This window comes from Podarcis muralis, chromosome 1, assembly GCF_964188315.1.
Source record: "Podarcis muralis chromosome 1, rPodMur119.hap1.1, whole genome shotgun sequence".
NCBI lineage: Eukaryota > Metazoa > Chordata > Lepidosauria > Squamata > Lacertidae > Podarcis > Podarcis muralis.
Window position 1 is genome coordinate 116,490,574 of NC_135655.1, and position 16,095 is coordinate 116,506,668.

At 45.7% G+C, this 16,095-nt stretch overlaps 1 long non-coding RNA gene across 1 annotated transcript; it reads left to right on the forward strand.

Moving 5' to 3' along the window:
- Positions 1–3,973: 3,973 nt before the first annotated feature.
- On the forward strand, positions 3,974–14,203 carry LOC144325075 (uncharacterized). The gene is made up of 2 exons (XR_013390366.1): positions 3,974–6,338; positions 13,786–14,203. It is a non-coding gene; the product is annotated as an uncharacterized LOC144325075 (long non-coding RNA).
- Positions 14,204–16,095: the final 1,892 nt, after the last annotated feature.

The following is a 16,095-nucleotide window of genomic DNA, read 5'->3' on the forward strand; positions in this document are numbered from 1 at the left end:
CCAAAGAATCCTGGGAGCTGTACTTTCCTTCTCAGAGCTTCATACAACCCTTAACTACCTTAAGATGGTCTTCGCCAGCCTGCTGCCCTCCACAGCAACAATCTTTTGCAGCTATTGGTTAGGGAATTCAATGCATGCCTACCATTCGGATTGCAAGCCCATTTGCTTCGGCAGAGAAAAGGCCAACGCCATGCACACAAAGGGATGGAGAGCTACATTTGTGCAGGAGCTCCATGCAAATGTGTATCAGGATACACACCCAAGCTCGCTTATGTGTGCACATCACTCGATTACTGCAGCTGAATGTATGAACAGGCTCCACGGAAAAGTATTGTTTTTGAGATATTAGACTTTCTCACTCACAAATGAAAGTCATGACTTGACCTCTGGCTTATTCCTCAGTCCTGTTTCTTGGCTTGTCCTTCAACCCTGCTTGGTTCATTGGTCCTGACCTGTGGCTTTATCCCTTAGCTCTGATCTTCTGGCACAACTTCTGGTTTTTGGCTCATCTCCTACCACTGTCTACAGGTAAAAAGCAAAGGTAAAGGACCCTTAAATGGTTAATTCCAGTCAAAGGCGACTATGGGTTGCGGCACTCATCTCACTTTCAGGCCGAGGGAGCTGGCGTTTGTCCACAGACAGCTTTCCAGGTCATGCGGCCAGCATGACTAAACCACTTCTGGCACAACGGAACACCGTGATGGAAACCAGAGCGCATGGAAACACCGTTTACCTTCCCGCCACAGTGGTACCTACTTATTTACTTGCACTGGTGTGCTTTTGAACTTCTAGGTTGGCAGGAGCTGGGACAGAGCAATGGGAGCTCACCCCATTGCGGGGATTCAAATCACTGACCTTCCAATCAGCAAGCCCAAGAGGCTCAGTGGTTTAGACCACAGCGCCACCTGCGTCCCTAATTACTGTCTACAATTCATCCCCGACACTGTGATAGAAGCAAGGGGTTTTTTTAGCCGGAGCTCTGCTGAGCTCAGCTCCGGCACCTCTCAGGTAGGCGCCATTGCCATTCTAAAAGAACAAAGGAGAGTTCATGGTGAGCTCTGGCACCTCTTTTTCTAGAAAAATAGTACCGGATAGAAGTCTTGAGTGAAGGGGGTGTGTGGAAATACTGGAGCTTCATGGATATCAAACCACCTTCAATTTAGCAAAGTATCAACCAACACTTTGCCCCTTAGGCAAGGCTATTTCTGCTCGCCCTTCTTCTCTCACCCATAGCTAATTCGCCTTCATTTGAAATTCTGCTTTATTCCAGCATTTCTCCAGCTGCTGTTCATTTGGGTCACATCGTGTGTTTAAATCTACCTTTCATATATTTTTTTTTTAAAAATCTGAGCATGCTAGTTTACGAGAAGGTATAACCGCCAGCTTACAAAATATATTAAGTTCACTAATACTGTATGCTTTTAATGGTTTGGGTCTAAAACATCACTTTAAATGGAGCAGGCTTTCCTCCAAGGAAAGCAAACAGGGTTATTTCAGGAATAGCTATAACTGTGGTAGCTATAGCAAATCCTTGCTCAGTTTCTTTTGCTGTGTGCACAGGATATCTTACAGTTTTTCTACAGCTCGTACCTTTGAATTCACCTTCGATCCCCTCTAGGGAAGGGCTATAAGTACCGTATTTTTTGCTCTATAAGACTCACTTTTTCCCTCCTAAAAAGTAAGGGGAAATGTGTGTGCGCCTTATGGAGCGAATGCAGGCTGCGCCGCAGCTATCACAGAAGTCAGAACATCAAGAAGGATTGCTGCTTTCACTGCGCAGCGATCCCTCTTGCTGTTCTGACTTCTGAGATTCAGAATATTTTTTTCCCTGTTTTCCTCCTCCAAAAACTAGGTGCGTCTTGTGGTCTGGTGCGTCTTATAGAGCGAAAAATACGGTAACTATAGAACCTTTAGAAGACATCTGAAGGCAGCCCTGTATAGAAGGTTTTTTTTAATGTTTAATGTTTTATTATGCTTTTATATAAGTTAGAAGCCACCTAGAGAAGCTGGGGCAGCCCAGTCAAATGGGTGACGTACAAACATCATCATCATCATCATCATTGAATAGGACATCCCTATTTTCATCAGAGAAATGTTGGAGGGTATGCAGCTACCCAGTCATTCTCTTTCCTGTCCTCAGGGTGTTAAGCAGGTGGGAGAGACTGAAGAGACACACTTCAGGTATTACAATGGACAGGGAACTGGTTCCAACCAACCTGAGAGCTGAAGGAGGCTGAAAAGGAAATAAGTGTTTGAAAGGAAGCATGTAGTCATCTCAGCCAGCTATAAAGGGACACTTGAAAAGCTTGTAGCCTTGTTAAGATGTATAAGACAGAATCAGATAAGTGCTGGAGATGTAAGGAGGTTGAGGGAACATTCTTTCATATGTGGTGGACCAGTAAAAAGAGTAAAAGAGTATTGGGAAATAATCCATAATGAATTGAAAAAAATGTTTTAAAGTACTTTTCAAAACAAAACAAAAAACAGAGTCCTTTTTGTTGGGGATAATTCAGACGGAAATTCCCAGGTGTCAAAAAAGGTTATTTATGTATGCCACTACTGCAGCCTGTGTTTTGTTAGCCCCAAAATGGAAAACAAGCGAGGTCTCAGCTAAAGAAAAATGGCAACTTAAGCTGATGGAGTATGCACAGCTTGCGGCCCTAACATATAGAATAAGAGAACAAGACGAACATACGTTTAGAGAAGACTGGGAAATGTTTATTGAATATATGGTGTACACTTAAAACATTGGCAGCATTGAGATAAGTTCAACAGTGTAAATAAGTTTTGATGGATGCAATAATGGAATTCTGAATGGTTTAGTTTATGTAAAATATGCAGGGATTTATGGTATGCAAAATGAACGGTGGAAAGAGAAGAAGGGGAGGAATTGATATTTTAAGCATTTTTAAATGAGTATTCTAAATTGTAAAACAGAAAATTTAATACAAATTAGAGTGGTACCTCGGAAGTTGAATGGAATCCATTCCAGGAGTCTGTTCGACTTCCAAAATGTTCAGAAACCAAGGTGCAGCTTCCGATTGGCTGCAGGAAGCTCTTGCAGCCAATCGGAAGCCCCAGTAGCCACGTTCGCAAATCAGAACACTCATTTCCAGGTTTGCTGCGTTTGGGAGCCACAAGGTTCGACTCGCAAGGCGTTGGGGATCCGAGGTATGACTGTATATATATACTGTACATATAAACTGCCACCTCTTTAGCACGCCACTCAGAGGACTCAAAAATGCCTCTGTGTGATTTATCCATAGCTGTCAACCATCCCTTATTTGGCGGGAAAGTCCCTTATCCCAGCGCCGTTTCCCGCTGCTGTCCCTTATTGATGATATCCCTTAAATTTCCCGGGTTTCAAAGGAAGCAGCTCCTCTCCCTCCCTCCCTCCCTCCCCGCCAGCCAGGGAGGAGGGAGGCTCCAACTGTGTTGCTTGGCTGCATTGCTCACCCAATAAGGAGTCTAAGAACGACTGGGGGGTGGAGCTTCCATGCCTTGTGCCAATCAAATCGGCCGTGTTGCCTGGGGACTCGCCTTTGCTCAGCGCTTCCCAGCAGAGAAGTGACAGTGGTTTTCCTTGCTGTACCCCCTTTGCCGGGTTGCTGCGCTGTGGGAACCACCGCTTGAGGCTTTGTTTGGCTGCTGGCTGGGCTTTCTGACTTTGGCTCGGAGGGGCTCAGAAGTTGAACATACCTGTGCTTGGAATCGGATGGATATGTCATCGACGGCCCACTCACCCTTGCCAGGGAAAAGGTCTGTCTGGAGCGGGGGCACATGGTGGGGGGAGAAAGGAAAGGAGCTGGTTGAGTACAATGGCGGGCGGCGATCTCGTGGGAGGGGGGCTTTTGGATTTGTTTTGGAGGCTCCTTTGATTGACTGTTATGGGGGAAAGGAAAGCAGCTGGCTGACTAAAATCCCTTATTTTCGAGGCTGCTGGTCCCTTATTTTCAAATCTGTAAGTTGACAGCTATGGGTTTATCACCAGAATGCATCCAGCTTTGTCCTGCTTCCAGCGCCTGCCACTTCAGAGGCGCTGTGCTCATACCACACCTAGAATCCAGAGATGCTAGCAAATGTTTTTGTCTCCTTTTCATTCCCTGCCCCCCACCTCTGGTATGTAACATTGACTGGGGCAGGTTGTCCCTAAACTACAATAATCAACCCAGAGGGGGTGGGTTTTATGGGAGAAATGCCTGATCTATGAAGAACAAGTAAACACCGGCATTCCAGAAAGTGCAGTTGGGGATTCACATTCATTTCCTTTCCATACCACTGAAAGGCTCGTATTCTAAAACAAATCTGTTGTTTCACGTCCTGAATCTGCCTTTGGGCAGGGCATCCTCCGACAGGGTGGAGCGTCAGATTGTTAAAAGGAAAACACTGGCTATCGGCCAGCGGAAATGTCATACGTTGCAGAGAGCCTGGTGCCATTCTGCTGTGATTCATGGACCCCTGCAGCATGACGTGCCTCAGGCGCCTGCGGACTGAGGGGGAGAGGAGAATGTGCTTTTCCACCCAAGCGGAATCGCTTTATTTCACAGACATAGTCAGAATACGGCAGTTGGAAACAGTACACAGGAGGAAATCGCTGAAATGTCTGGGGAAATCCAGCAACTCATGTTGGAAGGCTAGATTTGGGTGAATTTCCTTTAAAATAGTTCAAAAACTTTGGGCAACAGAACAAAACATTGCCAGAAAGAAAAAAAAGCTCAACCACTATTGTGCCCGGATTTTCACTTTTTGGAATATGGCAACCCTAAAATTGATTCATTGAATTGTAGAGCTGGAACAGACACCAAGGCTGTCCAAAGCCCTTCAAAGCAGGAATCTCAAGCATAACAGATAGCCATCCAACCTCTACTTAAAAACCTCCAAGGAAGGAGAGTTTACAATTTCCTGAGGAAGACCCTTCCATTGCTGTGCAGCTCTTACTGTCAGAAAGTTTTCCCTGATGTTGAGTCAGAATCTCCATTCTTGTAACTTGAATCCATTGGTTTGAATCCTACCCTCCAGCATGGGAGAAAACAAGCTTGTTCCCTCTTCCATTTGACAGTCCTTGAGATATTTGAAGAAGACTATTATATCTCCTCTCAGTTTCCTTTTTTCCAGGCTAAACATACCCGGCTCCTTCAACCGTTCCTCACAAGGCTTGGTTTCCAGACCCTTGATCATCTTGGTTGCCCTCCTCTGTACACCTTCCAGCTTGTCAACATCCTTCTTAAATTGAGGTCCCCAGAACTGGACACAGCATTCCAGGTGCGGTCTGACCAAGGAAGAATAAAGAAAGGTAAAGGACCCCTGACCATTAGGTCCAGTCGTGGCCGGCTCTGGGGTTGCGGCGCTCATCTCGCTTTACTGGTTGAAGGAGCCGGTGTGCAGCTTCTGGGTCATGTGGCCAGCATGACTAAGCCGCTTCTGGTGAAGCAGAACAGTGCACGGAAACGCCGTTTACCTTCCCGCCGGAGCGGTACCTATTTATCTACTTGCACTTTTACGTGCTTTCGAACTGCTAGGTTGGCAGGAGCTGGGACCGAGCAACGGAAGCTCACCCGTCGTCGGGATTCGAACCGCCAACCTTCTGATCGGCAAGTCCTAGGCTCTGTGGTTTAACCCACAGCGCCACCCGCGTCCCCCAGGGAAGAATAGAGTAGTACTATTGCTTCCCTTGAAAGGAACCCTGAGAAATGGCAAGTCTTGCTACCCTCTGGAGCTGGAACCCTCCGGAGGAGGTCACATCAAAACCTAGCACCCCCACAACAGCAGTGCTCTTCACTACATTAACGATAAGAAGAAAACAACACGGGACACAATGTTTCTGAGGTGCTTTTCAACAAGGGAGGTCCTGCCAATGTCTCCAGACACCTGGAAAATCTCTGGATATTTTCAGATACCAGGATCTTGTCCTCAGGAGACACCCGGAAAGGCCACTGATTAGTTAATCAGTGCCTGCCCCCCTCCCCGCCCCCATATTAGTAAGCCATTCTCTCCTGTTTCTGCAAGCACTTGAGTGCTGGAACTTGTGGACAGACAACATGCAAGCTCTGGAAGTTTAACAAAATTAGAGCAGTTCAGCGAACACCCATATATTCAGCTGTGCCACAGTCCAGCATTTAGCCCAGTCGCCAAGGGAAGACACGCTTGCCAGTTTCTGTGCGCTTGAGTAATAATTTAACAAGACTGATAGCCTTGGGTAAATAATCTGGGGACAAAGTTTCTCGGATCAAAGGCTTGCTCTGAGATTGGACTGGGAAACGCCATGGCTGACTGACCTTACGGAACGGCAAAAGGGTTCCTCTATTCCTATGGGCCTTTCCCCATCCATTCCAAATGAGGTGAGTATTTCATGACTGGCCGGGAAGACAAAAGAGTGAATATGCCGGTCATTCATTCAACCTGCTCTTTAAGAGAGGGGACCCCAGCAGATGGATCTTGGGTTTCTGCTGAATAATCAGGAAAGGCAATAGGAGGTTATCTCTGGAAACTTTTATTGCTTCTTTTAGGCGGCTCAGGTTCACGGGCCGAAGATGTGAGAAAAGAACTCTGGAGACGAAAAGCAATTAGCAACTGATAGATCAAGATCGCTGGTGATATCATGGCACACCATTGCTAATGCTATTTTGCTGAGGGTGGAGGTGAGGTTCAGTGCCGAATTTACGTATAAGCTAAACAAGCTATAGCTTAGGGCATGGGTAGGCAAACTAAGGCCCAGGGGCCAGATCCAGCCCAATCACCTTCTGAATCCGGCCCAAGGACGGTCCGGGAATCAGCGTGTTTTTACATGAGTAGAATGTGTCCTTTTATTTAAAATGCATCTCTGGGTTATTTGTGGGGCATAGGAATTCGTTCTTTTTTCTTTTTTTTCCTTTTCAAAATATAATCCGGCCCCCCACAAGGTCTGAGGGACAGTGGACCAGCCCCTTGCTGGAAAAAGTTTGCTGACCCCTGGCTTAGGGCCTCTCTTTCTCTTGGGGGGCGTAAAAAAAAATTAAAGGGGGAAAAACCTGGATGTACATTTCCAAAATATAAGATAAAAAACACATAAAATAAAACCTACATACAGTAACAGTGTTTCATGGCTCCTATGATGTACATAAAGGGCCCTGCCTGCTAGCCTTCTCCCTAAAATATCACTGCTTTGCTCATTTCTATATATAGGGTACCTACATTTTGCATGAACTTTGCATTCTGCATAGACTTTTCAACAATTGCTTTGATAAAATACATATTCTATTGTGTGCAAATGGCTTTAGATACCTATTATGTCCATAAATTATCATACAGCATATATTCAACACAAGACACAGCAACAATTTGTTGTTGACAAAGGACAGCTGGACATAGAAAGGGCCCCATTACCTTCAGTAGCTTAGGGCCTCATCAAACCTAAATCTGGCCCTGGTGAGGTTAGTTACCAAGGAAGCAATTCTATGGCTCCAAGACAACGAGCTGAAGGCCAGACTGGATCCTACAGACCTCTCTCTCCCTGGTGCTTCCACCTTCCCAACAGTGGATCATGTACCGCAATGGTGGGGGCACAACAGTGGTGAAGTTGGAGCTGTGTGGGTGCACAGACAAAGCCAATCCAATGCTCCCACCATTGCACTCACAAAGCCCTGGCATTGACATCCTGGTAAGTTGCAGGAACCCTGCTGTCAGGAGAGCAGGTGGCACTGTGGTCTAAACCACTGAGCCTCTTGGGCTTGCCAATCAGAAGGTTGGTGGTTCGAATCCCCATGATGGAGTGAACTCCCATTGCTCTGTCTCAGCTTCTGCCAACCTAGAAGTTTGAAAGCACGCCAGTGCAAGTAGATAAATAGGTACCACTGTGGCGGGACAGTGAATGGCGTTTCTGTGTGCACTGGTTTCCGTCACAGTGTTCTGTTGCACCAGAAGCGGTTTAGTCCTGCTGGCCACATGACCCAGAAAAGTGAGATGAGTGCCACACCCCATAGTCGCCTTTGACTGGACTTAACTGTCCAGGGGTCCTTTACCTTTACCTTACCTAGTACAGCATCACCCCACCCCCTGCATGGACCTTTCCTACTTCAAAGCTTTGATGTGTGAGGCACTGCAGAATTCCACCTTGTGCCCCATCCTTTTTAACACCTACCTGTCACAGACTGGTTGGATGCAGAGGGAAAGTGGCAGGTACCAGCCGGGGAACCACCAAGGGAAGAAGGCTCTGAGACCGGGAAGAGGAGGTGGGATGACAGTGAGTGGTCAGAGGGAGAAGACTGGGAAAGAGGTGGTGTTGGAAGCTGAAGAGGTAACAGGGCTTAGTGAGCAGAGAGAGTCTGTGACAGAAAGAAGTCCGGAATCAGAGCCAGAAGCTGAAACCGGAAAGTGCAAGGAAGGGGGCCAAGAGGCAGAGATGAGTCTGGCTGGTGAAGAGTCACAGGTGTCTCCCCTTCTTCCTGAGACAAATCCCCCTCCTCGCTTATCTCCCAGAACCAGTAGAGGGCTGAAACGGGCAGAGGAGAGGTTGGCTGCATCCAGAAGCAGTCTCTGATTGCTTGGGGAAAGCCCTGGATAGGCGAGGACCTAGATGGCTGTGAGGACGCAGGGACTTTCAGTCTCGGCAACTGGAGTAAGACCACTGGGAATAAGCTGCTCTGCTTATTAGGCCTGACACTCAACCAAGTTTGTGGAAATCGTGGTTTTGCTAAAATAGAGTTAACTCCAACTTTTAGCTGTGTGATTACTGAGCGACATGCTCCTGTGACCCTACCTGATGCTTTTTGGAGAGATCATCTGGAAATTTGGAGTGAGGTGTCTATCATCAATACAGTGGTACCTTGGGTTAAGTACCTAATTCGTTCCGGAGGTCCGTTCTTAACCTGAAACTGTTCTTAACCTGAAGCACCACTTTAGCTAATGGGGCCTCCTGCTGCTGCCACACCGCCGGAGTACAATTTCTGTTCTCATCCTGAAGCAAAGTTCTTAACCTGAAGCACTATTTCTGGGTTAGCGGAGTCTGTAACCTGAAGCGTATGTAACCTGAAGCGTATGTAACCCGAAGTACCACTGTATACCTATCATTTACATCCACAGTCTAGCCTTTCATTGGTGTCAGATATTATAGAGCCCTAGTGTCGAAAGGGGGGAGGAGGGTAGAATTGTACAGGGAGCCTCCAGTGTCACTGAGCAGTAGCACCGTATCAGGGAGTGGAGAGAGTTTGCCTCCAGCAAAGCAGAGGGGGAATGGAGGGGCAAGGCGAGGCAAAGGCTCACAGACGTTCCTGTGAGCCCAAGCAGCTCACCCAGCCAGGCTGGTAGGGAAACAGACATGCCACTTCCGTCACCCAGTTTGCGAAGAGGTATTAAACATAAGGAGGAGAGGCGGAGATTTGGAGATTCGGAGAAGTGTCTAAGTTCTTAGGCTGGGGGGGTGGGGACCAGAAGAAGCCACTCCCGGAATCTGCAAGTGATTGAGACAGACATGAGCTTTGGATCTCTGAACTGTACATTGTTGTTGTTTAGTCATTTAGTCATGTCCGACTCTTCGTGACCCCATGGACCAGAGCACGCCAGGCACTCCTGTCTTCCACTGTCTCCCGCAGTTTGGTCAAACTCATCCTGGTAGCTTCAAGAACACTGTCCAGCCATCTTGTCCTCTGTTGTCCCCTTCTCCTTGTGCCCTCCATCTTTCCCAACATCAGGGTATTTTCCAGGGAATCTTCTCTTCTCATGAGGTGGCCAAAGTATTGGAGCCTCAGCTTCAGGATCTGTCCTTCCAGTGAGCACTCAGGGCTGATTTCCTTCAGAAATTTGATCTTCTTGCAGTCCATGGGACTCTCAAGAGTCTCCTCCAGCACCATAATTCCAAAGCATCAATTCTTCTGCGGTCAGCCTTCTTTATAGTTTGCACTTAATAAAACTTGTAAAAGACAGGTTGGAGTCCTGGCTGTTTACTCGCAAGCAACCACCTACAGACCTGACACCTAGGAACCTACTCACTTCTAAACTGTCTCCATCAAAGGAATAATATAGAAATGTTTCGTGGCATTCCCCGCCCCCCGATGCTTGAAGACCTGAGGTGTGAAAAGCATCCGGACTGTACAGCTAAATAGGCACTTGCAATTAAAGAGTGTATGTGGAAATCAGTGTGAGAAATTCAGAACCAAAAAAGAAAGTGGATTCGTACAGGCTGATGAGAGGTTTGATGTGATTGTTTTCTCCCCTTGAGAGATTTCAACTGGTGCAAGGTTACATCCACTTAAGAGGCAGTGATCCGCTATTCATATCAATGTCAGTTTTGAAGAACTCTCTGAGCAAGAGCAAGTATTGACTGACATGTCACAGATTAATTTGACTTCTGTGTTGATCTGGCAAAGACAGCTCTTCTCTTTCCCCCTCTGATATGCCAATGTCTTTCATCACAAGTCCTGTCACAATGCAGAAATCCTGACAGAAAACACATTCCTCCCCACCCCCCAAATCTTTATTTAAAGTTTAAAAATTCATAATTTTATGTGCAGTAAACATGGTGAGACATAAATAAAAGAGAGAAAAAGAAAAAGAGAAACAGCACCCGTGTAGAAGGGAAAGTAAAGGGGGGGGGCGGAATCCAAAACTGTATACTTTACAAAGTTGTTATTGTACTTCACAGAAAACGTATTCCTAATGGTTACTTTGCTTCTCAAACAAGGTGGTCCAGCCCCTCATTGAAGGGATCTTTAGAAACTTGGCCCTCCAGATGTTCTGGGACTACAACTCCCATCATCCCTAGCTAACAGGACCAGTGGTCAGGGATTATGGGAGTTGTAGTCCCAAAACATCTGGAGGGCCGAGGTTGGCCATGCCTACTAGACAAACCTTAGCTGTCATATCTAATGTAACTGGCTTAGCTCTAAGAGGGTAATCTTTGCCTGTGCAGTGTCAGGTGTCTCTGAATATTATTTTGGGGTTTTTTCTACCTTTATCAGTGGGGTAAGGATGTTTTATCAATGAGGAAGCATTTCATTCAGTGCCTTCTAGAGATACCTCCAGACTGGTCTTTATTGTGGGATGCAGGTTCCTTATGCATGCATGTTTTTTGCGGCATCAACGTGATGTTGTCAGCATCAAAATGGCAGTCTGTTCCCCACCCCCGATCCCCATTTTATCCTGATTTACCCTTTCTAGGGAAATCTGATAAATTGTCAGCTGGCCCATTTGTGATATCTCAATAACCTTTCTGCAAATTAAGCCCTCCACCTCACTCCTGCCCGTACCTTCCAATCTAGAAGCACACTAGGATTATTGTCCTCAATCACATCCCCACAATGCTCCCACCTAGGATATGAAAGAAAAGATTTTATATTAAACAGGAGGGTCTAACTGCTGGAAATTGCTAATAGAAACATGTATTTGGTACTGCAATCTGGTCTGTCGCTAGAACTGAATTTTAAATAATGTGTTCGAAATAAAACTTCCTCCTTCCTTCTTCGCTTTCCTCTGCAGTGGCGTTTGGAAGGAGGAAGGCTTTTTTCCTTTTTTTTTTCAAGGCAGGGAAATTAACAGTGTGCCAGGGCACTGGGCACAAGGTGACCAGGGGAAGGTGGCATTTCCTGGGCAATTCTGTCATGCCACTCAGGAAAACTCGGCAGACTACCAGCTTCATTCTGCAGGCCAGTGCATATTTCCTGCCAAATATAGGACGGTCGTTCACAGACGATTCATAGGATATCCATCTTTTGTCTTTAAAAGAATATATGGTTTACTAAACACTGGAAAAACCCTGTTCCTTTGCTGTGAACTTTAACATGTTTTTTCCCCTTCTATCATATCCTGAACCCAGCCAGTAATTAAAAAATCAGATGAGGGTAAAGGAAAGCCAAGCAAAGAGTTATATTAAGACAGGCTTCCTCAACCTCAGCCCTCCAGATGTTTTTGGCTTACAACTCCCATGATCCCTAGCTAGCAGGACCAGTGGTCAGAGATGCTGGGAATTGTAGTCTCAGAACATCTGGAGGGCCGAGGTTGAGGAAGACAACAATTTGAGCCAAAGGAATTGCTCCCATTACATGTTGGGACAGCTTTTCATATGGACAAAAACCACCTCTTGATGCCCTCCATTATTTGTACACTCCCCTCCAGACAAAGTCAGATGGCCGCCCGAGGCCACAGAGGCCAGCTGGAGAAAAGTGTGAGGAACAACAAGGTGCTGAAGGAGCTCTGTTTGTGTGTGTTCTCCAGCACAGTGGGGGAGAGCACGGTGGCACTGCTTAATTATCTAAACATCCCTGGCTGGTCCCAAGACACTATCTATACTCCAAATGGTGGTTCGCATTGTCCAACTGGGCACATTTATAGACCCTCCAAGTGTGCCTATTTTCCAGGGACAGCCCTCCGATTTACAGAAACCGTCCCGGTTTCTGATTTGATCCAAGAACATCCCGCTTTTCCGTAGGACGTCCCTGACACGAGTTAGCTCCCCCTGAAATTTACCTCAGGAAATGGGAAACACCACTAAGCATTCCGCTTGAGTCCCGAAAGCTTACCAGCTTTACCCAGCCTGCTTACCCCCCCCCCCCCACGAATACTTGGCACAGGCATGGCATTTCCATCGGAGAAAAGTTGGCGCGTATGGAGTTATGCAACTCCCAAGTCAAGGAGATAAGTAACTGTACAACCTTTAGAAGACATGTGAAGGCAACCCTGTATAGGGAATTTTTTAATGTTTAATGTTTTATTATGTTTGAAGCCACCCAGAGTGTCTGGGGCAACCCGGTCAGATGGGGTGGGGATAAATAATAAAATTGTTATTGTTGTTGTTATTGTTATTGCCATCATCACCATTATTGAATAGGACCTCTCTATTTTCACTGGGACGCGGGTGGCGCTGTGGGTTAAACCACAGAGCCTAGGACTTGCCGATCAGAAGGTCGGCGGTTCGAATCCCCGAGACGGGGTGAGCTCCCGTTGCTCGGTCCCTGCTCCTGCCAACCTAGCAGTTCAAAAGCACGTCAAAGTGCAAGTAGATAAATAGGTATCGCTCTGGCAGGAAGGTAAACGGCGTTTCCGTGCGCTGCTCTGGTTTCGCCAGAAGCGGCTTAGTCATGCTGGCCACATGACCCGAAAGCTGTACGCTGGCTCCCTCGGCCAATAAAGCAAGATGAGCACCGCAACCCCAGAGTTGGTCACGACTGGACCTAATGGTCAGGGGTCCCTTTACCTTTATTTTCACTGGAGAAATGTTGGAGTGTGTGCATTTATCTCAATAAACCTAAACCCTGAAATTAGCTCAGCCCTCACAATCTCATAAATGTCAAGAATGAATCCCTGCCTCCTCCCTGCACTGCATTCTAGAGATTCTTTTCCTTATCAGGTCTAGAAATGAGAAACCTAACATGAGATGCCACGGAGAACTCCTCTCATCTCTTCTCAAGGGTCAGGGCTGAGCATTACATGCAACCTTTGGACAAAAATGCATGGCAAGGACAGGAGAGCAAAATTGTGCTGACTATATTGGCTATTGATGTTTTTTTCTCTGAGGAAATGTTAGCCCTTTGGCCTTGCGTCATCATTTCTCTCAGGGCTGCTGAAATGAAAAGTCTGCTTTGTTTGGTAATGGCTATGACTGTTAGCCGTCGACTCCAAAAGCAACCTTCTTCCACGATGCATTTGCTGTGCCAATTAAATAGCTGGAATATAACTCCTTTTGGTGCAACCCAAATGCCACTTTCTGGGGTAACAAAAAAAAAAAATCGCTGACAGATGGCTCGTGTTGCTTTGTGATATTTTACCTTCACTGCTTTGTGATATTTTACTGGGGTTTATTTCTTCCTGGGTCAAAAGGGTTGGCGAAAAGGCTGGGCCACAACTTGCCGAATTTCTTTCGAAATAGTGAGGATGATGGAAAACGAGTGAGGTCCCAACTAAAGAAGAATGGCAACTTAAACTGATGGAATACGCGCAGCTGGCAGACTGAATTTACAGAATAAGAGAACAAGAAGAATATACGTTTAAAGAAGATTGGAAAATGTTTAATGAATATATGGGTGAAAATTGTGCATTAGGATAAATTCACCAGTGTAAATAAGTTTTGTAAAAATGGAACACGGAATGGCTGAGTTTATGTAAAATATGCAGGGATCTATGGCATGCAAATTGAACCATGGAAGGAGAAGGGAAGTCCCTGATATTTTAAGGTTGTTCAAATGAATATTCTAAAATGTAAAATAGAAAAACTTCATTAAAAAAAATTAATTAATGAGGATGAGGCTATTTGAATTACCTGCCATTTCTCTCTCCTTTGTGTGTTGCTAGCTCTTCCTCTTGCTGGCCTCCTTGCCTTCTCAAAGCCTAAAATCCCAGAGGCATCACAGCCATCATGTCTGGAAACCTCTCATATCATAATTCTCCATGCATTTGTCGAATCCCGTTTAAAATCTATCACCACCTCTTGTGCCCTGTGAAGAACGACTTCATTTTGTCCAGTGTGGTGTAGTGGTTAAGAGCGGTAGACTCGTAATCTGGTGAACCGGGTTTGCGTCTCCGCTCCTCCACATGCAGCTGCTGGGTGACCTTGGGCTAGTCACACTTCTCTGAAGTCTCTCAGCCCCACTTACCTCACAGAGTGTTTGTTGTGGGGGAGGAAGGGAAAGGAGAATGTTAGCCGCTTTGAGACTCCTTCGGGTAGTGATAAAGCGGGATATCAAATCCAAACTCTTCTTCTTCTTCTTCATCATCCCAAATCTCCCACCATTCAGTTTCATTGGATGTTCCCAATGGAGTCCAGTATTATGAGAGGGAGGAAAACATCTCTCTATTCATTTCTTTCCTTTCACTTTCTCCAAATCATGCGTAATAGTTTAAACCTTGATCATCTTCCACAGCTGATCCTCAGATCGTCTGAACTGAAAAAGGCCCACAAATTGTAAGCTTTCTGTTCCAGTTCCCTGATCACTTTGATTACATTTTCCTGTTCTTTTTAGCCCTCTACAATATTCTTTCTGTGATGCAATTTCCAGAACTGTATGGAGAATTCTGAGTGTGGTTGCACTATGGATTTGTATTAAGGCATTATGAGACAGACGGTTTTGTTTTCAGCCTCGTTCCTAATGATCTCTTAGTATGGAATTTGCCCTTTTCACAGCTGCCACACACTGGGTCAATGTTTTCCCTCAGCTTTGCACCATGACCTCAAGATTCCTTTCCTGACCAGTCACTGCCAGTTCACATCCCATCAGCATTCGTGTGAAATTAGGATTTCGGCCCCGGTGTACATCACTCTACAGTTTATACTTAATTACACTGGACCCCATTTGCCATTTTTATTGTGCATTCAACCAGTTTGGATAGATCTTTCTTGAGTTCCTCACAGTCCCTTTTTGTTTCCATCGTAATTTGGTACAACCAAAACCACAGCCAGCTCACCCCTAACAACAGATCATTTATGAGCAGTTTAAAAGTATCAGTCTCAATATACATAGATGGGGAACCCTGCTTCTTATATGCCTCCATTGTGAGAATGGCATCTATTCCTATCCTCTGAAATGAGAACATTTTTCCAGCTTCAAATCAGTAAAATATTTATTTATTTATTTATTTATTTATTTATACTCCACCCATCTGGCTGGGTTTCCCCAGTCACTCTGGGTGGCTCCCAAAATAATAATAATAATAATAATAATAATAATAATAATGCTGCGATAAAACTCAGACATTAACAATTTCCTGATACAGGGCTGCCTTCAGATGTCTTCTAAAAGTCAGATAGTTGTTTATTTCCTTGACATCTGATGGGAGGGTGTTCCACAGGGTGGGCACCACTACCAAGAAGGCACTCTGCCTGGTTCTCTGTAACCTCACTTCCTGCAGTGAGCGAACTGCCAGAAGGCCCTTAGCGCTGGACCTCAGTGTCTGGGCAGAATGATGGGGGTGGAGATGCTCCTTCAGGTATACTGGGCTGAGGCCATTTAGGACTTTAAAGGTCAGCACCAACACTTTGAATTGTGCTCGGAAACTTACTTAGCAGTTTACAGATGGGTAGCATCTGATAAAGTGGAATGTGGTCCACAAAGCTTATGCCTTAAGAAATTTGTTGGTTTTTAAGGTTCCGTAAGACTCTTTGTGGTTATTCTCTCACTTATCTGTCCATAAGGT